Consider the following 24,410-nt stretch of genomic DNA (forward strand, 5'->3'; position numbering starts at 1 on the left):
AGAGAGGCAGTCGAAAAGCCCGAGGAACTGGAAGTAGGTCTGCAGGTGGCTGCCCAGTGGAGTGGGGGCAGGAGCAACCTCCGCCAGAAAACCTAGCATGAGGAGTGCACAGCTGGAAGGTGACCTGGCGGCCTGGACTGGGGCCAGCCCCGGTGCCCAGGACGTGAGGGTGCTCCAGCAAGTGGGTAAGAAGATAAACCAAGTAGCACTTGGGAAGGCATGGTCCCCCCCATGAGAAAGGGGGAAATAATCCACACAGTATATCACTTTACAGCATAAAAGGTTGTGAACTGGGACACAGGCCACCTGGGTGTTGGCAGGTTTATTTTACCACGTTCTTCTAGCACCCTGGGGAACGTGGGCATAGGGAGGGGTGCGCCGGACACACATTTCCTTCCACAGATTTGCCTTCCTTTGCATCTGCCTTTTGCACACAGTAAGAGTGCGTGCGGACTAAGAAGAACAAGAGAGGGGAGCCTGGGTGGCTCAGTGGTTGAGCGTCTGCTTTTGGCTCAGGGCATAAACCCTGGGGTCCCGGGATGGAATCCCACATCGGGTTCCCTTTAGGGAGCCTGCTTCTCCCTCTGCCTGTGTCTCTGCTTCTCTCTCTCTCTTTCTCTCTCTCTCTCCGTGTGTGTGTGTGTGTGTTTCATGAATAAATAAATAAAATGTTTAAAAAAAATAACAAGAGAAAACAACTGTCCATATTTCTGGTTTTGTTAAACCACAGCCATGAAGACTTGTAAAAAAAAAAGTGAGGTGACAAATTCTAGACACTCATGTGTGCATTCATTCATTCATTCACTTGGTTAACAGGCTAAAATGATCACCATCACATTCACCAAAAAATACGGACTGGGAGATTGGGCCTCTGCCAACTATGCAGAACCTTACTCCTCAATGTCGTGTTTCATGTTTTGCTCTAGCATGACCTCAATGTGACGCTATGAAAGCAAGTTTTCTGTACTCCTCTAACCCGGATGCTCACATTGTCACCTCCTGAACACCTTGTGAATGGCTTATATGATATCTAAGCATTTGTTTAAAACAACAAAAAAAAAAAAACCCTTCAGGAATGTACTCTGAATAGACTGGAGGCTTAGTGCTGACTTTTCAGTACAAAGGCAGTCAGTGATTATCCTAAAGCTGACATAAGGTTTAAGATACAAAGTCTGGGCTGTAGGAAGTAGATGCAAGAAGCATGAACATTGATTCCCTACAATGACAATCATGACCAACACGAAGAAAGGCACGGGGAGGAAGAGGATGGGGAGAAGAGGGATGGGGAGGAAGGGGAGACATGGACACATGGGTGCTGGGTCCCTGGCCTAAGCACCAGGACCATCAGCCAGCCACCCTGATGAGCGAACAGCTAAAGCCAGTTGTCCTCATCTTCCCATGCCCACCAATGAGCTACTGTCACGCCATATACAAGTAATTTACAGTCCTGTTGATCGGTTTTATACATACTATGTGGTGATAAAGGGTCAATCCTCATCTAACGGGTGAAGCGGACTTAACAAAGCATATCCAGCAGACCTGGATATGCTGGCTTTTTTTTTTTTATAAGTTTTATTTATCTAAGTAATCTCTACACCCAACATGGGGCTCAAACTCATGACCCTGAAATCAAGAACTGTAAGCTCTCCCAACTGAGCCAGTCAGGTGCCTCTGATATTTTTCTGTTTTTTTTAAATAAACTTTTTATTTTGGAATAATTTTACATTTACATGTTTTTAATGATATGGCAACTTAATGGTTTTCTTTTTTATTTTTTAAGATTTTTATTTATTCATAAGAGACAGAGAGAGGCAGAGATATAAGCAGAGGGAGAAGCAGGTTCAATCCCAGGACCCTGGCATCATGTCCTGAGCCAAAGACAGACACTCAATCACTGAACCACCAAAGTGCCCCAGTGGTTTTCTTTGTGATGGGCTTAGCATGTGTGACAGCAACCAGCACATATACACGCTTGCCCAAATCAATCAACAACTTGTTCGGGGATACAGAGATGTAGATACAGATGTGGTATCTAGGTAATACTTACATGAATTTTACCACTCATTGTATTTTAAAAATATGGTCATCGAGGTTAACTGTCCATGCCTGGCAAATGCCCAGAAAATGGAAGAATAAGAAAAGGACAAGATCTAAGCGTTTAGGTTTAGTCACAGCAGGATAATGATTTAAAAAGCAAGTATTTTTTTAAACTATCAGTAAGTACAGCATTTAATTCACGGTAAGGCTAAAAGAAATGAAAACACCCAAATAAAAGTTAGTATATGACTCATGGATTTACCTGTTCTATAAGCAAGTGCATAACTGCTCAGGTTTTCTTGACCTGTGAGCCTGGACTTCTCCCCACCCCCTTTCTTCCTTTGCAAAGCACTGCCAAATATGATAGTGACTAACAGCCTTTTTTTTTTTTTTTTTTTTTTTTTGTATCTAAGTCCCCACTGATTGTAACATACATCTCAATTTCAGAAGTGTTAAAAATGTATCTTTTAGAGCTGGTGAAACAGTAATCGTATTAAACCCAAGCCAACAAAAACTACATCTCTTATTTGTTTGGATAATAATGCACAATGCCAGGCAGAGTGGAAACTGGGTAAATATTTACTGAATCAATGGATGGTCTGGGAGGTAATACTCCTCTGTTCATACAGAATTACTTGCGTTTGGCTGACACACCATCTTCTCTCCCCTCTGAACTTACCTATGTCTGTGACACACCCTCTTGCATGTGTTTCATTATAAGGAATTATGTCAATCATTATGGATACCTCTTTACCATATGTGATAATTTCCATGTAAACTACAAATACTAATTTTTTAACTTCGTCAAGGATTCAAGATGACTTATTGAATCCTTTCATGTACCCTGGACTTGTAAAGACAGGTATGTGTGAACGTGGTCTATGAAAAGACAAACAGTCCATTTACCACCTTCAGGCATACAGGATGTATGTGTGCTCTCATCTTCTACCTCTGCCTGTCTTTTTGCATTTTGTCTTGGAGCTAGGAGACAGTGTGTGTCCAAGTATGCACCCACGTGCTACAGGGCACGACACGTGTGATGTAATCTACTTCATAGGCTCCTTATCATCAGATGCACAGAGTCAGAGTCACCTGTATAAATTAAACTCAACTGGGTTTTTGTGTTTGCATTATCTACACAAATCTTTTTCTCTGCATTTGAACTATGTAGACAAGGCCTATTTAGTGGTTTCCCCTCCCATCCACGGAGGACAAAACTCCATTTGCTGGCCTCAGAGGTTCTCTTGTGTACCTAACACCATGACATCAAGAGAAATGAAAGAGAATGTGAATGCCATGCTTGCTGGAAGACCAATGAGGATAGAGGACAGTGAACAGAATTATAATTAGTACTAAGATATTGTCACTTCTCAACAGAAAAAAAACAGCAGGAAAAATCAGAATATTGGAAACACATTAACAGGCCACTCTACTTGTTGCCTCCCTGGTAGCACAGATGGAGAGAGAAATCTTTTAGTATAAGCTATTGATGAAAGCCCATTAACAAGCCATCAAAGAGTCATTTCAGCAAATAACCCATGGACTACCTGCCTCCTCACCTGGTTTCCCTGCCACGCTCCTGGATGCCATTTGGGATGGTCAAGGCCAAATATAAAGCCACCTCTGCTATCTCAGGCAGAATTTTTGCTTCTTGTAGGTATTCTCTTGCCCATACTATATGGAGACATTCTCCTTCAGAGACTTAACAAAGGACTAGAACCAAAGACGGAACCTGGGTGAGAGGCAGAAGCCCAGCAAACAGAGTACAGACATGTGCACTCCTCCTAACCAGGAGAGCAACAGAAGCTACAAGAGTAAAGGGTAGCGTTTTCCTCCTATTCCTGGGGCCAGATTTAAATCAGTGACTTAGAGCTGGTACATAGAGGTGCTTCCATCTAAATGCTGGTTATGTGGCTTTATTAAAGCTCTTAACCATTATACTATGTAACCCATAGTGCAGGTAGGGGGGCTATATGGTTAATACTGAGCTCAGACTGGCCTGGGTAGAGCAGAGTTTATCGAAACAGGATGCAAATACCATGGTGATATGTAGAGCAATCTGAAATGACATTAGAACTTTCGAAGCCTGGCTGTCAAAGCCCACCAGGAACGCATCTGAAGTCAGGGTGGAAACTGTTCAACTTGCTGCAGAAAGGAGTTCACAGAGGAGCCAGGGAACATTCTGGTAGGGAGTTGGGAGCCACCTACTACAGACTTTGGGCTTGTGCTAACTGCTTCTATGGGGTGGTTATCAGTAGAATAGTGTCCCCTTCCTTAAAAAAAAAAAAAAAATTAGAGTCCTAAGTCCCTGTAGCTCAGAAATTTGACCATATTTTTGGAAGTAGGGTCTTCATAGAAATAAGTTAAAATGAGGTCATTTAGGGGAGACCCAAATCCAATTCAACTGATATCCTTATCAAAAGGGGAATATTGGACACAAAGACAGACAGGCACACAAGGAAGATGATGTGAAGAACAGAAAGAAGAGGGTCATATGACTGGAGTGACACAGCCACAAGCCAAGGATGCCACAGACTGCTGGCCACCACCAGAAGCTGGAAGACATAAGAAAGGAGACAGCCCTGCCAATACTCTGATTTTAAATTTCTAACCTCAAGAACTATGAGACGATAAATTTGTCATTTTAAGACAAAAAGAACTGATTGGCCATTATGGAACTCTGAAAATTATACGGCCTAGATTTCAAATTAGTTTCCTATCAAAAAATAATTACGGGGCACCTGGGTGGCTCAGTGATTGAGCATCTGCCTTTGGCACAGGTCGTGATCCCAGGGTCCTGGAGTCGAGTCCCGCATCGGGCTCCCCACAGGGAGCCTGATTCTCCCTCTGCCTCTCTCTCTGTGTGTGTGTTTCTCATGAATGAATAAATTTAAATATTTTTTAATTAAAAAAATAATTACAGCCTGTGTGTCAACAATTCTCGAGATTGGTTTGGTTCTGATGTGGGTGTGCATGCATAGGCATTTATATTGTGATTTTTAAAAGATGAGCTTCAGTCGTGTTACAAATCACTTAGACTTCTTGATTCAGTTAAAATTCAGGAGGTGATTTTGGTCCTGTCAGTGTTGCTTGGGATCTTGTGGATCCCCACATCCCTCCCAGTCCCAGGACTCCATTATTCTGTCAGCAGAATGAGCATAACTGGGAGCACAGATGGATGACTGTGACCATCATCCGCAGACTGCATCATGATATCAGTGATGCTGCAGAAAGGCTATGGGGCTACAGGGATTTGGCCACCATGTAACAAGTGGCAGGCTGGAAATGAGAACTATTTCAAGGATGAGAGATGCCCGCTGATGAAATGTAGCTCTAAATAGTGAGGACGGGGTGATCCCTGGATGGCGCAGCGGTTTGGCGCCTGCCTTTGGTCCAGGGCGCGATCCTGGAGACCCGGGATCGAATCCCACGTCGGGCTCCCGGTGCGTGGAGCCTGCTTCTCCCTCTGCCTGTGTCTCTGTCTCTCTCTCTGTGTGTGACTATCATAAATAAATAAAAATTAAAAAAAATAAATAAATAGTGAGGACGGAACTTGAAATCTGGCATTCTGGCAAGCAATACCTCGGAGGGCAGAGGGAACATGGAGGAGGGATGGTAAAGTGAGGGGCATCCTCTCCACATAACTGAGGACTGGAATTATCTGGATGGGAGAGGGGAGTTTGTTCAACCACTATAAGGGATTAGAATAAAAAGTGATATAAAAATATGAAATGGAGAGGATCCTAACTATTTTCACTCTGTTCACTCTGATTTTAATGTGAAAGTGACAATGATGGTAAATCTATCAAAAATCGTGTTTTTGCATTACACTGAACACCATGTGAAATGATTCTTGACAAGCTTCGGTAAATTTCAATTCTTTTAGGCCAACATTTTTTTTTAAGATTTTATTTATTTATTCATGAGAGAGAGACAGACAGACAGAGGCAGAGACATAGGCAGAGGGAGAAGCAAAGCAGGCCCCATGCAGGGAGCCCGACGTGGGACTCGATCCCAGGTCTCCAGGATCATGCCCTGGGCTGAAGGCAACACTAAACCGCTGAGCCACCCAGGCTGCCCTAGGCCAACATTTAAAATACATAATCACCTTTTACTACTATTGATTTAAGTACTTTTTTCAGTGAATGAACCTTTTAATCTTTCTCTCCCTCTCTCTCAACTCATTCTTTATTTTTCTCATGTGCTTAGAGTTCCAGAAATTGAGATTTCTCATAAGAAGGGTAGGGCACCTGACCGGGAGAGCTTCTCTGATAATGACACAGTGTTTTGATTTTTGGTTTGGGGGGTTTTTGTTTTTTTTTTTTTTTTCTTTTTGATCTTTAAGATTTGGTGTTGTTTTTGTCAATTCCCCTAATTTCCATTCTGTTATGTTGCTGTTGAGTTGTTTTTTCCAAATACATGAAAGGTATATGCCAAATATCAATTTTAAGTTTTTAAGTGACAAATCAATCCCATGCATGTGTCTTTATAATTTAGCATGAAAATATTCATAACACGTAACTTAGAATATATACATACTCAAGCATAACCCTTCCTGACTGTGAGACAAAAGCATGCCAGTGCTCGTGTGGGAAGGCATCCCCAAGAGAGGGGTCTCAGGAGCTGCAAAACTGCTTGGGGAACAGACAAGGAAAGAGCACCCCAGGCGTGTGATGCTGCTGTTTCAACGAGGACACAGAGGCAACAGCAAGCAGGCACATGAAAGAGTAGTCAGGCACTTGGGCCTGAGATGAAAGGAAGACCCAGGCTAAGTGTACTAAGGAAGAAGTACAGGAAGCGATAGATCTCCGGTGCCTCCGTGAAGAGTCTTTAAACACAAAGAAGAGCTTGGATTTGGTCCAGAGTTTGATGAAGATCTCTACAGCACTTTACAGAGGAACTACGTCAGGAGAAGGGTTGCGGATGGAAATGAGGCCAATGGGAGAAGCCTTTTCTGAAGATGAACTTTGGGGCCAGGAAAAGAGGCTAAAAGAGGAAGAAGGACCTGATTACCCAATGATAGGTAAGAAAACAGATGGACAAAGGAGAGCCAACCCAGAATATGTGTCTTTGATCCAAATCCCACTTATCCCTAAAGACCAAGCCAAAGCCTTCCTTCTGTAAGAAGCCTTTGCTGACCACTGGGATAGATAAGGAGACCTTATACCCCCAAATCCTTCCATCTTCCCTCTAGATTGACTTCCTGTCCTGCAGTGGCTGAAAAAATTAAAAATGGCATTCCCAGACTCCCTACAGGTAAGGCTTTGGAGGCAATGGACATAGATTTGCCAGTTAGATGTGCTCACACGAGATTTGGAAGGAGGAAGAGAGGCAGAGACACCCCTCCCCCACCTCCTGTCAGTTTGGCTATTGTGTACATCCAGTCCCCAACCCGGTAGGAACAGCAGAGAGTGTCCCAAGGCCACAAGGGTGTTGCAAGCAGGTGCAGTGGCAGTGGGGACCTGCATCCTGGTCTCAGTCATGCTCCTGAGGTCACCAGTTCTGGTGGTTCCTCTGATCCCTCCCATTCCTCAGGGAAGACCACTTCAGGGGCTGGTTTCTAGGTCATTGTTGGAGCTGGCCCAGAGTCAGTATCTCAGGCCTTCTGACTGATCCCAAGTACCCAATCCCTGCATCCAGTCCCTTCCCACTCAAGAGATCTGGAACCAAGCCTGACTACCATGAGTACCATGTACCCAGTTGGTGTCCTTCTTCACCTCCAACTGGATAAAGAGTAAAGTTCTATCACATGACATTTTCTAGAACGGTTACATCAAGTTTTTCATCATGTCAAGTACTGTTAGTAACCTTTTCACAACAGCCTAAATAAATACATAATATCATTGATACCATTTCACAAACAAGGGAGCTTGTCCAGGTTTACAGGGTTAGCAAGGAACTGGGATTTCATACTGTTATATTGCCTCCCAGTCAAAGTTTATATGGTGAATATAGAATAAATATTCAAATGAGAGAAAGGGAAATATGGAGGTGATAAAGGGCCCAATGTTAAGGGCTAAATAAGTATAAACACAAACTAGGCATGTTTGTAGGCAAAAGGAAAAAAGAAGAGCAAAGAAAGGATAGTCAAATGTGTGGATAAAGAGAGTGTTGATGGTAGATCTAGTAACTGAGAAGGGATAGTGCACTAAGGAGGACCAAGGAGATATGGGAGGATGCAGACATTTGGTGGCAGGTGCCTAGTAAAATCCATGAGGCGCTTACACCAAACTCTGTTGTGAAGGTGAAAAAGGACAAGGGGCAATAAGTTGAGAAAAGTACTAAAGGTCAACAAGAGCTCTTCAGCGAGCATATTCAACTGGGAAGTGCAAAATACTGCTAACCTGGAAAAGATCAGCAAATAATTCCCTCCGTAGAAAGACACTCAGTTGATGAGCATATTTCTATAGATTTCTCATGTTCTAAGAACTGAAGAAAGGATACTACATTTTGCTCTATGTGCAGGCTCAGGTCTGATTCAGAAGTTCAGAAGGAACTGAATAAAAACCAGATACCAGGATAGAGCATATCACCAATAGGGTGAAGTATTTCTAATAGGACTAAATTTCTTAAAAGAATATTCATACTTGTATTTCCCAAAAGTTCAATGCTTGGTACATTGATGGTACTCAGAAGTTTGTGGAATGAATGAGTGGTTATGCTTTGCTAGAGCAGGCAGGACCAATACCCTGCAAATGTTAAAGAATGTGCTGAATGAAACTGTTCAAGAGAGACCTTTCTTTCCTTCATTATTCCTTTTATACAAAGGGGTAATGGCCTATTCAGCAATTCTTTCTTTTTCCCCCCTGACTATAACAGAGAACATAATACCATATTTTCACTAATAGCAAAAACAATTCACATTAGAAGGGGTCCTTCCATCCACCAGAGTTAATTTTTTAAGTGGATAAGCAATTAAAGATGCCAAGTAGATTACAATTGATCCCTAGCATAAAAGTTGTGATCAATAAAAAACAATCTGTAAATTTGATTGCATAAATCCTTTTTACTTAAGTCCACCATAAGCATAATTTTCAGGATCACTCCTTTGATCTCACTTACTGGAAAAGAAAGTGTAATGAAAATATTACTGCAGAACTGAGTTTTCAAAAAATTACAAAATACTTTTTTAAATTTTGAACCACTCATGGAAGACAAATGTGTGATTATCAGATCATACTGCTAATCATGGAAAATGTATGATTAAAAATCCCCTTGGGATCTAGCTGAATTCCTAAACTAATATAATAAATACTCTAAAAAATGCAGCATGCTTTATTTAACTGGTTCTAACAGATCCTTACTGGTTTTCATGGTTTGGCAAATATACATGTTGTCCTTTCACCTCATGCAATGAAGACTTCACTCACCTGACATCCATCTTGTCTCCCCTTGTTTGTTATGCATCTGTTGCCAGATCTTGGACTAAACTCCTGTGGAATTTCAGATAACATACCAACCACACTTACTGTTTTACCTCCAGACACTGTGTCTTGCTGCTCAGTTTGTGAGAGAGGTACATCAGTGCTCAACTTCCCACTGCACTTCTCCTCCCACTCCGCTACCCATTACATTACCAAATTTGTGACATATAATCTCCATTCAGTAGCAACCATTGTATCTTTTGTTATCTGTCTATAGGTTAATTCTAGAAGTTGATACATACCAACTTTTTATGTTATGACACATATTTTACATTATTAACTACATAGATATTATTTGTTACAGAGCCAAATAGTATGCCAGAATTACACTTCCTTCTCAATGGGCTCACTGTGCCATCTAATGGAGAATGTTTTTCATTTCAAAATAAAAAAGAAACACCTCTTTTTTTTTTTTTTTTTTTTGTATTCTAACAGATATTGTTATGTAGTGGATTGGGAATGGTAGTCTCCCAAAAGATATGTCCATGTGTCCTAATATCTGGAATCTCTGAATGTTATCTTATCCTGAAAAAGTTTCTTTGCCAATAAGATCATGCTGGATTACCCATGTGGGTGCTAAAGCCAACGACAAGTATCATTATAAGAGACAGAAGACGGAAAGACACAGACAGAGGAAGATGAAGGCAGAGACTGGAGTGATGTGGCCACAAGCCAAGGAAGCCAGCAACCACTAGAAGCTGAAAGAGGTAAAGACAGGATTCTCTCCATAGAGCCTCCAGAAGGAACACAGCTCTTGAGAATACCTTGATTTCATATCTCTGGTCTCTAGAACTGTGAGAGAATAAATTTCTGTTGTTTTGTAAGCTGCCTAGTTTGTGGCAATTTATTAGAGCATCTCTAGGAGATGAGTATACCTGAACTCCCAATCACAGTACGTACCTACACACAGCATCAATTTCCTTTTTGTTCTGGATATTTTCCTCCTGAAGTACTCTGTCCCGTTCCATTCTAAACAGGCTTTCTGTATGACTGTCTTCCCAGGACTGCCTTTCAATGCTTTCATGGTTAGATCCTTGGACCCACCATTTTCTGGACCTCATGCTTTCATCTTTCTTGGTTTCCTTTTTTGTATTGCCACAGCATAACCTCAAGTAACTGGCTAAGAAAAGGTATACATTAAGCTAACTTTCTGAGTCTTTGAGTGTCCCCAAATCTTTTTATCTGTGTTCAAATTCAATTGAGTGTTTGAATTGAAACAAAACTCTAAACTCAAGACCTAGAGGATATCATGTTAAGTGAAATAAGTCAGACTGAGAAAGACAAATACCATATGATTTCATTCGTATGTGGAATCAAAAAGAATAAAAAACAACAAATGAGTAAACAAACAAAAAACAGAATGAGACTAATAAATACAGAGAATAAACTGATGGTTGCCAGTGGGGAGGTGAGACAGGATTGGGTAAAATGGGTGAAGGGGAGTCGGGGAGATAGGCTTCCAGTTATGGAATGAATTAGTCATGGGAATAAAAGGCACAGCATAAGGAATATAATCTGTGATACCATAATAGCACTGTATGGGCACAGATGGTAGCTACACTTGTGGTGTACATAGCACAATGTATAAATTTGTCCGATCACTAAGTTGTACACACCCAAAATTAATTTTAAAAATTTCAGACTCAAAATTATTTTATGTTGGAATTTTAGCACTACCAATTCTAATTCCTTCATAGATATTTGTATCTATCCTCCTCTGGAAGTTTTTAGCATATGCCCTTTATCCTTGGGTCCCTGAAATTTCACACTGATATGTCCAGGTATGTCTTTTAAAAAGCCACTCTGCTTGGTTTTATGTAAGGCCTTTCAACATGAAGTCATGTCTTCATGTATTATCTATCTGACAAGTATACCCCACCTTTTTCTCTCATCTCCCTTTTTCTGCAATAGAAATTTTCTATAAGTCTCCACTGTCCAATAATAAAGCTGCTCACTACATATGATTATTGAGTAATTGAAAGTAGGCTAAGGAACTAAGGACTTAAATTCTAAATTTAGTATTTATTAATTTAAATTTAAATGGCCACATGCAGTTAGTTTTAGTCCTTACCTAGAACATTTTCTGGATTATATTCTTACTCTGCCTGAGAATTGCCATACACTTTCAATATTATAACTCTTTAACAGAATTTTATTCTTGTTTCAAGGAGGAAATGTTCTTGACTAAACATTTATACCCTAATTAGAGGTTTGTAAATTCTATTCATTAAATTAGCTCTTTTTCCATCAGTCGTCAGTTTTCTTGTTTATCTTGGTCTTTTTCATTGTAAATTTTTTTTTTTAAAGATTTTATTTATTTATTCATGATAGTCACACAGAGAGAGAGAGACAGAGAGGCAGAGACACAGGCAGAGGGAGAAGCAGGCTCCATGCAGGGAGCCCGACGTGGGATTCGATCCCGGGTCTCCAGGATCGTGCCCTGGGCCAAAGGCAGGCGCCAAACCGCTGCGCCACCCAGGGATCCCTCATTGTAAATTTTTATTTATTATACAGAGAAAGACAGAGCGTACACAAGAAGGGGGAGCAGCAGACAAAGGGAGAGGGAGGCAGAGGGAGAAGCAGGCTCACCGCTAAGTAGGGAGCCCAATGTGGGGCTTTGATCCCAGGACCCTGAGATCATGACCTGAGCCAAAGGCAGATGCTTACCTGACTCAGCCATCCTCGTTGTAAGCTTTAATAACATTATTTGGTTACCTTTGGTTTTCCATTTATATTCAAACCTGCAGTAATAAAAAGACTGATGTATGGGGGCACCTGGGTGGCTCAGTGGTTGAGTGTCTCCCTTAGGCTTGGGTCATGATCCTGGGATCCCAGGACCAAGTCCCTCATCAGACTCTCCACAGGTAGCCTGCTTCTCCCACTGCCTATGTCTGCCTCTCTCTGTGTGTCTCATGAATAAATAAATAAAATCTTTTTAAAAAATTAAAAAGACTGATGTTAGAAGACAATTCTCCAAAGATATTTTCACATTTCTGCACAATGCAAGCATTCACATCAAAAAGTCCTGGCCAGGGATAACTGGGTGGCTCAGGGCATGATCCCAGGTCCTGGGATCGAATCCCTTATCGGGCTCCCTACAGGGAGCCTGCTTCTCTCTCTCTGCCTGTGCCTCTCTCTCTGTGTCTCTCATGAGTAAATAAATAAATATTTTTTAAAAAGAGTCCTCCTCAACATGATTGAATAGAAGAAAACATCCCCTGGAAGCTATAGAGAGTATATTGTTCCAGAGAGATTTAGATAAATCTCCCTGGGGCCGTTTACATTCCAGGGTAGTAAAAACCTAGGGACCTTCCATGTTGTCCCCACCTTCTCCTCTTCTGAGAGAAGACTTGCTTATAGTCTAAAGTCAGTCTCTCTCTGTCTTTCTGTCTCTCTGTCCCCATAGGGAAGGAGAGGTGGATATGCTAGCCACCCCAAAGAGGATCCAAGTCTCATAATTCTGGGATTCCTTTCCTATGGTACAATCCAGCTGCACATGCAGGGTACCATGGACTGAATTGTCCACCACACCAAAATTCATATGTTGAAGTCCTAACCTCCAGTATCTCAGAATGTGGCTTTGTTTGGAGATGGGGTCTTTACAGTTGATTTACTTAAAATGAGACCCTTATGGTGGGCCTAAATCAAATATGATTGGTGTCTACCACAGATCCATAATAAGAAATTTGGACACAGACGTATACAGAGGGAAAACAATGTAAAGACACAGGGAGAAGATGGCCTTCCACCAACCAAGGAGAGAGGCCTTCCCTCACAGCCTTCCGAAGGAACCAATCCAACTGACATCTTGCTCTCAGACTTCTAGCTTCTAGAACTGTCAAAAAATAAATTTCTGTTATTAAGCCACCTAGTCTGTGGTTGTTATAAGAGCCCTGGAAAAAAAAATACACATCAGCCTTTTACTGTGTCATCCCATGGAGACTGGAGCACTGAGAAGCTCTGTATCACAAGGTCTGCTCTGTGATTCAGAAATCTCATGTTCCTTTTCAAAAATAGATCCATATTCCTCTGTGTGTGTGTGTGTGCACGCGTGCACATGTGCGTGCATGCACACATGCTTAACAGCAGAGAGCTCTGTGTGATATACAGGGCTTGTCAACAGACAAGTTTCACTTTAGCACAAGTATACACTGAGGATCTCTAAATTCCAGGATGAGAAGGGCTTTACTCTGTGATACCTATGTCATACTAACTGCCCTAGTTATCATCAGAAGGTCATTTCATTTCTTTAAAGATAAGAATCAGATGAATGTTTTGCTTGGGGTAAAACTAACTACCATTCTGTGGTGGAGGCAGAGGAGAGAGGATACTGACAACTCATCATACAGCCAGGCCCTGTTTTCAGCCCTCTGTAGTAGATGCCCTCCAAATCCAGAGCTCACGAGAGCTCTACCAGGGGGACCAACCCCTCCACAGTTGCAGGTCTCCATGTGTCCCCTAGGCTTCATCAGCACCAGACTTCCATCTGCTTTCCATCTTCCAGAAATTGGTTTAAATCTCATCTGCTGATAACCACCTCTTATGTTCTCTGATGTTGTAGATGTTTAAATTTTACGCACATACAGTCATTTTAACGGGGGCGCAAGAAGAAAATAAATGTGTGCAGATTACCACCTTGAACTAGAAGTGCCAATAGTTTTTCTTAAATAGTTTCCTGATATTAAATCAAATAGTAGTAAAATAGTAACGATAGCCCAGTTATCTTAACTACAATTAACACTCTCAAGTAGCTAAATGACCACATGACATGTTATAGAAAACCATTTTTTCAAGTGGTATTGAAAATTTTTAAGAAAAATAGGAGAAACCGAAATCTTTGAGGGTAGTCCAGCAGAAGGAAAGAAGTTAAAAGTTTCAGAATGCAGAAATAAAGTCTTTCCATCAAAAGAGCTATTTTGTGTCTGGACATTAAAAATTATTTTGTGTGTGTGTGTGTGTGTGTGTGTGTGTGTATTTTTATGTTAGTATTTAGGTATTGAGTTTTTTGGAATTAGGTGTTCTTTATAGGTAGAAGGAAATAATTTTAAGTTAAAAAAAAATACAGTTTTTCATATCCTTGGTTCCAGAAATAGGTTCTGAATCATCCCTTCTCAGGAAGTTCATTAGTAGTGTTCTACAATGACTTACCTTAGTCTATGAGCATCAGGATAATTGAGTAAATATAAGGTAAGTAGCCTGGTGGCTCAGTTGGTTAAGTAGCTGGCTCTTGATTTCATCTCAGGTCATGATCTCAGGGTCCTGGGAGGGAGCCCCTTATCGTGCTCTGTGCTCAGCAGGGAATCTACTTAAGGATTCTTTCTTTCCCCCTCTCCCTCTGCCCTACTCACATGTGTGCTCTCTCTATCTCTGACACAATAAACCTTTATTAAAATTAAAAAAAAAAAAGAGCAGCCTCAGATACAGAACACAGCTGAGCTCTATAGCTCAGATTTTCAGCCCTTCTACTACCATGATGGAAGGAAAAAAAAACTTTCTATTCCCCAAGGGATGTGTTCTTGCACATAAATCAACATTCAGGCTCAGTTCAATACCGAAGGCCTGGTCCTTTGAAGCTAAGCAAGAAAGTCCCAGCCAGGTAGGTTACTGTTACCTCTCACTTGTCTACTGTGTGGTGAGTGGCCTTCTGGCTTTTATGTGATCGGACTCATAACCTAATGAAAGGGTGAAAAGGTCCAAGAAAAGCCTTAAGAGAAAGAGAAGATGGAAAGAAAAGAACACAAGGATTTACCCTACTGTCTACTTGACTTGGAACCCCAGCAAGCAGAGTATCAGAAAATCTTGATGAAGGGTCTAATGTAGATCACACAATTGGAAAGCTTTTCTCCTTAACATCTGACTCAGTTAATATAGGAAGAAAGTCGGTTAGAAATGAAACAAAGTCAGTGGACACTATGACTCCCGACTTCACTTGCAGCCTAGTCAAGGATTCCTTTGGCCACAGGTAGACTATCATATGCCAGGCATGGTTCTGAGCACTTTACAGCCATTGCTCATTTAATACTCAACACACTATCCTTGCTTTATGGATAAGAAAATGAGTCACAGAGAGATTCAGTAACCTAACTAGTAAGCTAGCAAGTCAGTAAGTGGCAGAACCAGTAAGTGGCAGATCCTCAGACTGGATATTGATGGTCATTCCCTAACTCCTTGCTTGTTATTACCTTTAAATTTCTTTCTCTCATTTAAAAAATGACTATTATGCCAACTTGAGCCAGCAAAATGTATCCTCAAAGGTAAATAGGAAAACAAAACCATGTTCCCTCAAAAAAGTAGCCCTCACTGCAGCATGAACCTCGAAAGAAACTGTGAACAAGTTCCAGATTCACAGCCACCTTCTCTAGACTTGATTCTTGGTTTCACTGTTTGGATGACTAAGGGAAGTAGAGGAGTTGGCTCTTTATTTTCCAGTTTCTGGAAAGGCCAAAAGAAGTGAACTTTCTCCCCTCAGAGGATAATATAAGACACAAAGATAGCATAGAACCCAAAAAAGTAAGAAAGTTGTTTTTTTAAAAGATTTATTAATTTATTTATAATTGACATAGAGAGAAAGAGAGGCAGAGATACAGGAGGAGGGAGAAGCAGGCTCCATGCTGGGAGCCTGACGCGGAACTCGATCCCAGGACTCCAGGATCACGCCCTGGGCCAAAGGCAGGCGCCAAACCGCTGAGCCACCCAGGGATCCCCAGTAAGAAAGCTTTTAACAAACCTTTTGAAACTAAACATTTGATTCGGACCTGCTTCTATATGGAGATCTCAATATTATGAAATATGATATTCATATTCATGAATATAGTAATATGCTATGAATAGTAAGGAGAGGGGAAAGAAGAAGAGGAAGGGGAAGAGGAAAAGGAGAAGATGCAGGAAGAAGAGAGGGGGAAGGCAGAGGAAGGAGGAGAAGAGAACAGCATAGCCAACCCAGAGAGGGATAAATCAGATTAAAAAAAGGAAAAAGTTCCAAAGTAAGAAAGTGGTAGAAGAGGGGCACCTGAGTGGCTCAGTTGTTTGAGCATCTGCCTTTGGCTGGGATTGTGGTTCCAGCATCCTGGGATTGAGCCCCGCATGGGGCTCCCTGCTCAACGGGAAGCCTGCTTCTCCCTCTCCCTCTGCCTCAAATAAAATCAATCTTAAAAAAAAAAAAAAAAAAAGGGTAGAGGATCTAACATCTCCCACACCAGAATTATAACTGAAATAACTTTACCTTGAAAGTGTTTCCAGGGACACCTGGGTGGCTCAGTGGTTGAGCATCGGCCTTTGGCTCAGGTCGTGATCCCCGGGTCCTGGGATTGAGTCCCACATCATGCTCGAAAGTATTTCCAGCCACCAAAATTAGCTCAGAAACTATGGTCTTAAGTTTTGAGAAGTGAAACTCCTCCCTGACATGTTTTTCCCAACTAAAGAGATTTGCTAGACTCTGTATTTATCACCTGGCACACAGGGGCTCTCCATGAATAAATACCAGGAGCCCCCTAGTTCCTGCACATTGAGGTTCTTTCATTCCAAAAGCAAAAGTGCATTTTCCTCCCTGGTTGTGAGTAGAGGTATAAAAGAGAAAAAGAAGAAAGTAACTCAGCATGGGCGTGACCAAGTTTGAGGGTGACTGACAGGCCAGAGCCAGAGACTGCTCAATTCAAGACAGACAGGGAACAGGTGCAACAGACTACAGGACCAAGCAAGTGCAAGCATGACCTATCGTGAGAAAGACCGAGAGTCAGTGACCTAGGCGAGGCTGCGATGAGCAGAACCAGGGGGAAGCGGGACTCTGCAAGCATGTCTGCATGCTGTTGGGTGGCCCCACACCTTAAGGCTGTACAAGGAGACTCTTCCAGTACATATTCTAAGGCTTCATATTCTGAGTTCAAAAATAAATTGTAAGGGGCACCTGGGTGGCTCAGCGGTTGAGCATCTGCCTTTGGCTCAGGGTGTGATCCTGGTGTCCCAGGATGGAGTCTTGCATCGGGCTCCCTGCACGGAGCCTGCTTCTCCCTCTGCCTGTGTCTCTGCCCCTCTCTCTATGTCTCTCTTGAATAAACACATAAAACCTTTAAAAATAAAGACAAAAATAAATTGAAAGGTTGAGAAACAAGAGCCAAGTTCTTAAGAAATGAGGAATTATCAATCGGGAGTTGCATGGGACCAGGAACAGGTGTAGCGCTGCCTTGCCCGCCTGAAGACTTCTCAAGGAGATGGCAGTCCTCCTAGGTGCCCTGATGAAGGTCTTCAGCCTCGTGTCCCATTCCCAGTGCCCTGACCATATGGAATCCCATTTGGAACCCAAGCGCTGGGGAGAAGCTGTTTTCCAGCACACCAGGCAACTGCTTCCAAGATTGAAAACCCAGGGATTCCAAGGCGCCTGACTCAGATTTATCAGTAAAGCAAAATTACAGTTTTGTCTTTTCTAAATATTGTGACAAAGACTTTAATTTCACATTATGTCAAGAGTTTTACAGAGCCAAGAAACTTTCCAGTACTGAATACTCCTCACATGAATCCCACAGAAATCAGGCGGCAAAAAAGCAGCAATCATAACTATCACCTTTGGGGTCAAAATTCTGATTAAAACCAACTGACAGCTAAAGTGTATTTTATTAGCAGTAAGATTAAATGCAGAGCATATGTCAAAGCTGTAATATGAAGTCACAATTTCTCTAGATTACACTTGGAAGCAGTAATTTTATAACTTTGCCCCTCCCTGGCCCATAAACCCAAATATAGTTCAGAAAGCTCCTCTGGACTGCAGGGCGCTATCGCTGCTCCGTGCAAGACCCAGGGAAGGCGCTTCTCTCTGTGGGGCCTGAATCCCTCAGCAAGGCCATGCCAGGGCTCCCTGCTCCCCTTGTTTATGGACCTGGGTGTGTCTCCCAAGTCCGTGACATCCCAAGTCAGGGCCGAGATCAGGTGTCACAGGAGTACAGGGCTCCCGCACGCCCTGGATCAGCTGTCCCCAGGCAGGCATGCTACTTGAGTAGTCTAATTAGCCACTATAAAGATGTCCTGTTTTGCCAGCAATCATGAGCACCAGGACATTTTTAGACACAAAAATATCCATTCAGGCATGTCAGAGCGGTGCCCTCTTTCTGTGAGCCTCTAGGTACTTCAGTTACAGTTGCAAAGAACAGATTCCCATTTTTTTAGTCCAACCAGGAGTCACTTGGCTTATATTCATCCTCTAGCTAGCCCTCTCCATGTCTAACTCATCTTCTCAATAACTGCATGCAAATATGCCCCTGACCTGTTCCCAATTCCTATGCCCAATGCACTGTCGAATTTCAGCCTTATTATGGTTTGCTTTGATTAGTGAGATAGTCTCCAAAAACTTCCCCTGAGGCAGTCAACCACTATCCCCAGCCACTATCACAGGACTGTTCTGGAACACAGCCCTGCTTATATAGCTCCATACTCAGAAGGGCTGACAGCACTCTATGGTCAGCCCTTCCATCCAAGTGAGTTAATCTGTTTTTCTACTGTAAAACAGGAAAAAGAACCATGCTCACTCTGAGGCTAGAACAGGACCACTATTTTGCTTACCAGTATAGTGAAAACCTTGATTTTTTTTTTTTTTAAAGGCAGTAAGTGTCAAGGAATGATCTAAATTTCTCATGTAGGAACTGTACCAAAGATGTCCGCTGACCAATGATCAACATACACAAACTGGATGGCACTTGATGTTCTTGGTACTGGGATCTGACCTTATTGTTTAGAAATGTATTTATAGGGACACCTGGGTGGCTCAGTGATTGAGTATTTGCCTTTGGCTCAGGGTGTGATCCCAGGGTCCTGGGACTGAGTCCCTCATCGGGCTCCCCGCAGGAAGCCTGCTTCTCCTTCTGCCTAGGTCTCTGCCTCTCTGTGTCTCTCATGAATAAATAAAATCTTTTTTAAATAAAGGCATTTAGAAAGGTTTTGTGAAGTGCTCATTTCGGCAGCATACATACTAAAAGCTTTGTGAAGACCTAAAGCATGACAAAAACTATGCATTATATTAGATGAGTTTTTATAATCTGAAGACCCTTTTAAATAGAAATATCAACTAATAGGCAACTCAAAATTTCCCCAAATACATACATTTAAAAACACAACACAAAAGACATCTTGGCTATGTCCGTGCCAAGGAAAAGTCCAAACAGAATGAAAGTGGCTGAATCCCAGAGAAAACATTTTATTAATCAAGAGGGAATTAATGTTTAATTTATCTACTGGGTGCTATTACCACAACTTCTTAATATCAAGCTCACAAAAGTATCAGCAGGAACGGAATGATAATTTTTTAAAAAAAGAAAATTCTCCTCCCAGTAACGTTAGTCCATAGAAGAACAAACATTAGTAAGATCCACAGTGGTCAAACATGAAGAAATGAGTGGTAATTTTTACACATTGGAAGTGTTGGTTTTTCATAAAAGTATAATTTTAGAGAAATGTGCAAGTCAGCTGCAATCATGAACCTTGTATCAAGCTCAATAATGAAAGCCACTTTTGTGTTGGTGGGCTCAGCACAGCCCAGCCCCTGGTGAAACCCTGATATGCTATAGAGCTAATAACCAAGTTCTTACACTGGGGGTTGGAGGTGGGAGGGTGGGGAACGGAACAAAATATAAGTTGAAAACAAAATGAATATGTTTCCTGAAACAAAGCCAAAATCTGAATAATCCTTAGGTAATGACCATTTAGGCAGTTGATAGTTTCCCAAGTTTTTCTTTCCCCACTTCTTAAGTAACATGGGAATCTGGGCCAATTTTTCAAGCCAGAGAATACTTAGGAACTATTTTTAGGTCATTTCATCCTACTTTTAGTTGACTAGTGTAACCTAGGTGGCAGTTGGATTTCAAACCACCAAAGGACGGCACGCCTGTGCTCTCCCTGCACCCAGCACCCTTTCCTCACAAGCCTCCACCCTCCCAGGAAATTGGCCAGTGAGATTTAATTGCCCTTCCTGCCATCAGCTTCTTAGTAATACAAGTTTCCTTTCCTTCTGTGGTGGGTTGAAGCATGGTACCTCCTGTCTCCCCAAATATATGCTCAAGTTCTGATACCCAGACTCTGTGAAGCGTTTCCTCATTTGGAAAGAAGGTATTTGCAGATGTAATTAAAGATCTTGAGGTGAGGTCATCCTGAATCCCGAGGTAGGCTCTAAATCCAATGACACATGTCCTTAGAAGAGAGAGAAGAGGAAAAGACACAAAACACACGGAGAAGCCCACATGAAGACCAAGGCAGAGACGGAATGATGAATCCACAAACCATAGAACTCCAAGAACTACCAGAAGAAGCTAGAAGTTGCAAATAACAGATACTCCCCGGGAGCCTTCAGAGGGAGTGTGGCCCTGCCAACATCTTGATTTCAGACTTCTGCCCTCCAGAACTGTAAGAGAATAATTTTCTGTTGTTTTAAGCCACCCAGTTATGGTAATTTGTTTCAGCAGCCCCAAGAAACTAATACATTCCAGATACACAGATAAACGATTCGCATTTCTGAGCAGCCAAGAAACATCACTTCAACAGTAACAGGAATCAACTTCTCATCTTTATGGCAACCTAAGCATTTGGTCTCTAAAATTAAATGGGATTGAAATGAACACGGCTTCATGGAGTCAACCGCTGTGCAAATGCCCATGGTTGAAAAGACACAAGAGGTCAATGGACAGTATTAGCATGTCACTTCATAAAACAATGACATATTCTTCAGTGCTGCTTCAGTAAATCCTGGATTAAAAGGCAGAAAAGCTCATTCAGTCACACGTGGATGGCTAGCTTTCAGAAATGAGTCTGAAATTATTGACCATCTTCTTAAGTTCACATGTGAGGAGGTAGGCTGGAGGGGCACCTGGGTGGCTCAGTGGCTGAGCATCTACCTTTGGCTCGCGTCATGATCCTGGAGTCCTGGGATTGAGTCCTCCATCAGGCTCCCCTCAGGGAGCCTGAGTCTCCCTCCACTATGTCTCTGGCTCTCTCTCTGTGTCTTTCACGAATAAATAAATAAAATCTTAAAAAAAAAAAGGAGGTAGGCTGGAAAGGTGCCCAACACTAAAATCCTTCCAAACACATTTTTAATGACTCATTATTTTGTGAGAATGTGCTTTTCTTTCTACAGCAGTCCCCACCTTATCCACAGTTTTGCTTTCTGCAGTTTCAGTGACCCACGATCAACCAGAGACCAGAAGCAAATGATTCCCCTTCTGACCTACCATCAGAAGGTCAACAGTAGCCTAACACTAGGTCACATGCCTACACCATTCACCTCACTTCATCTCATCACAGAGGCATTTCATCATCTCCCATCATCACAAGAAGAAGGGTGAGTACACTAGAGTAAGTTATTTTGAAAGACCACAGTTGCGTAACTTTCGTTACAGTATATTGTTATAACTATTCTATGATTAATCACTGTTGTCAGTCTCTTTTTCTAATTGATAAGATAAAATTTATCATAGGTATGTATACGAAAAAACACAGGTACAATTGACCCTTGAACAACATGGGTTTGAACTGCATAGGTCCACTTATATGTGGATTTTTTATAGTGAGGCACTGTAAATGTATTTTTCTTTCTTATAATGTTCTTTATAACATTTTCTTTAGCTTACCTTATGATGAGGATACAGTCTATAATTATAACGTGCAAAATCTGTGTTAACTGCCTGTGTGATTGGTAAGGTGTCAGTCAACATCAGGCTGTAAGTAGTTCCGTCTTCAAGGAGTCAAAAGGTATGCAGGGATTGGTGCCCCAATCTCTACATTGCTTAGGGGTCAACTGTGTAGGGTCTGGTACTATCCGCAGTCTCAGGCACACAATGGAGGTCTTCCCGTGGATAAGGGCAGGGACTCCACTTTATATACAAACACAAGCACACGTCAGCTCAATTAGGAAGTGCAATTCTTGGAAGGAGGTAGAAGAGACAGGTAGCAGCTCTCCAGGGAAGAAAGGACAGTGGGAGAACAGATGATAGCAGGAGATTACTGAACACAGAAAGGAGGAGATGTACACGAGATATAAGAACTTCAAAGCCAACGCTCAAAATATGAAGGAAAGGAAAGGAAATTAACAGGCACATCACAGAAGAAATCTAAATGGCCAAAAAGTTCATAGGAAGATGGTTCAAACTCATGATTTCACACCTTATGAGCATGCTTTTGAAAATTTCACAGTGTTTTAAGATACAGGAAGCCTCCTCAAATCCAAGTGTGGATCTGAAATGATGTTATATGGGTCTTTTCCAACCCAATTGCATTAACACACGTAAAACTCAAGATAGCACAATACTGCCTATTACCTTGATGATAAATTCTAAAGCTAACATTTATTTCACGGGGTGCCAAAGCTAGTGAATAACAAAAGTGTTATTTAGCTTATAAATGGTCCCCTTGTAATTTGCTAGCACAAGTGCTTTCCAAGGGAAGGGGAAAAAAAACCTTCAAAATATAAACAAACTCTAATATTTAGTAAGACCCCCATTACTCACAATAAAGGTTAAAGATGGATCTTAAATAGCTCATAAACAGAAAAAGTATGTGTGTCTTGATTGAAGAAAGGTGTAACATGTTGGAGATTTATTTATCCTGGTAGGACTTTCATTGCTCATTTTTACATAATCACAGAATGAGACAGGCATATTGCCTAACACTTAAATTTGGTTTAAGGCAAAAAAAAAAAAAAAACTAGTCCCAAATATAAAAACCACCTATCTCTGGAAAAAGGGAGTCCTTTCTAATACCATCTACCTTTATTGTTGAAGCAGCTTTGCTTCCACAGCCATTGATGGGAACTCAAAAAACAGTCTCCATGGGAATATATTCAAATATCTTTAAAAAAAAAAAGTGTCCTCTGAATCTTAATATATTGATTAAAATGGATAATAATGATTTCTTTTGAAATGCTTACACTGGAATTGTGATATACAAAAATGATAAATTTCTCCCATATTCTTTTTTAAAGATTTTATTTAAATGAAAGAGAGAAAGCATGAATACTGGGGAGGCTCAGAGAGAGAGGGAGAAGCAGACTCCCCACTGAGCAGGAAACCCAACACAGACTCAATCCCAGAATCTTGGGATCATGACCTGAGCCGAAGGCAGACACTTAGCCAACTGAGCCACCCAGGCATTCCTCCCATATTTTGAAATTAAAGCCATCATCATGGTAAGATAGAAGGACATTATAAAATAATATTCCTAAAAGGATGAGAAGGAAATACATACTGTAAATAATAATACTGCTTTTAGGCTAAGTTTGTAGTCTTTAAAAAGAAATCCATTAAGATTCTCATTTTTCTCAGAGGGATGGAGAAGTGATATGAAGATTAAACTGTCTGGGGAGGGTGAATTTTACAATATGTAAGTTATATCTCAATTTAAAAATGAGAAAGCCCAAGACACACAAACGCACGCACACAGAATGCTCAGGGGATATTATTTTCCATCTAACTGCTATAAATTAAAGGTGTTTCTTAATTTGCCAAAAATACTTCAACTCAGTTGGCTTATACTTAGGTAACTGTCCTATCTACAAACAAAATAAACAAAACACACACACAAAAAAACATTGTCCGAATATTAGGAACAACTTACAATGTGTGTGAAGACTGAGAGTTCACAAAATTTGGCAATAAATAGTCATGGTCCATCAGCACATAGTTTACTATTACTACAATAACGGTAAAATGCTTTGTACATTTGAGGCCCCAACAAAGACTAACAATAACGGCCTCCCCGTGTTATGTAGAAGTCACATATTGCAACTTCCTTGGAAGGCAAGAATTTAGTCAGCCCTTGAACACGGCAAAGGGCTGCCCAATATGGTAGCTAAGAGCACAGGAGTCAATTTGGGTCTGGGCTGGGATTTGGGTCTGTCCTCAGTCACATGGGACCCTGGACAAACCAGATCATCTCAGTTGCAAGTCTTCGGATCTGTAAAATGGGCCTAATACAATTTAC

The 24,410-nt window shown here is 41.5% G+C and overlaps 1 protein-coding gene across 8 annotated transcripts in view; it reads right to left on the bottom strand.

The window, feature by feature from the left end:
- The window catches only part of HLCS (holocarboxylase synthetase), a 226,340-nt gene that overhangs the window by 67,459 nt on the left and 134,471 nt on the right, over positions 1-24,410 (bottom strand). The gene's annotated exons all lie outside the window — the stretch shown is intronic.

The sequence above is a fragment of the Canis lupus genome, chromosome 30, assembly GCF_048164855.1.
Source record: "Canis lupus baileyi chromosome 30, mCanLup2.hap1, whole genome shotgun sequence".
NCBI classification, from domain to species: Eukaryota; Metazoa; Chordata; class Mammalia; order Carnivora; family Canidae; genus Canis; species Canis lupus.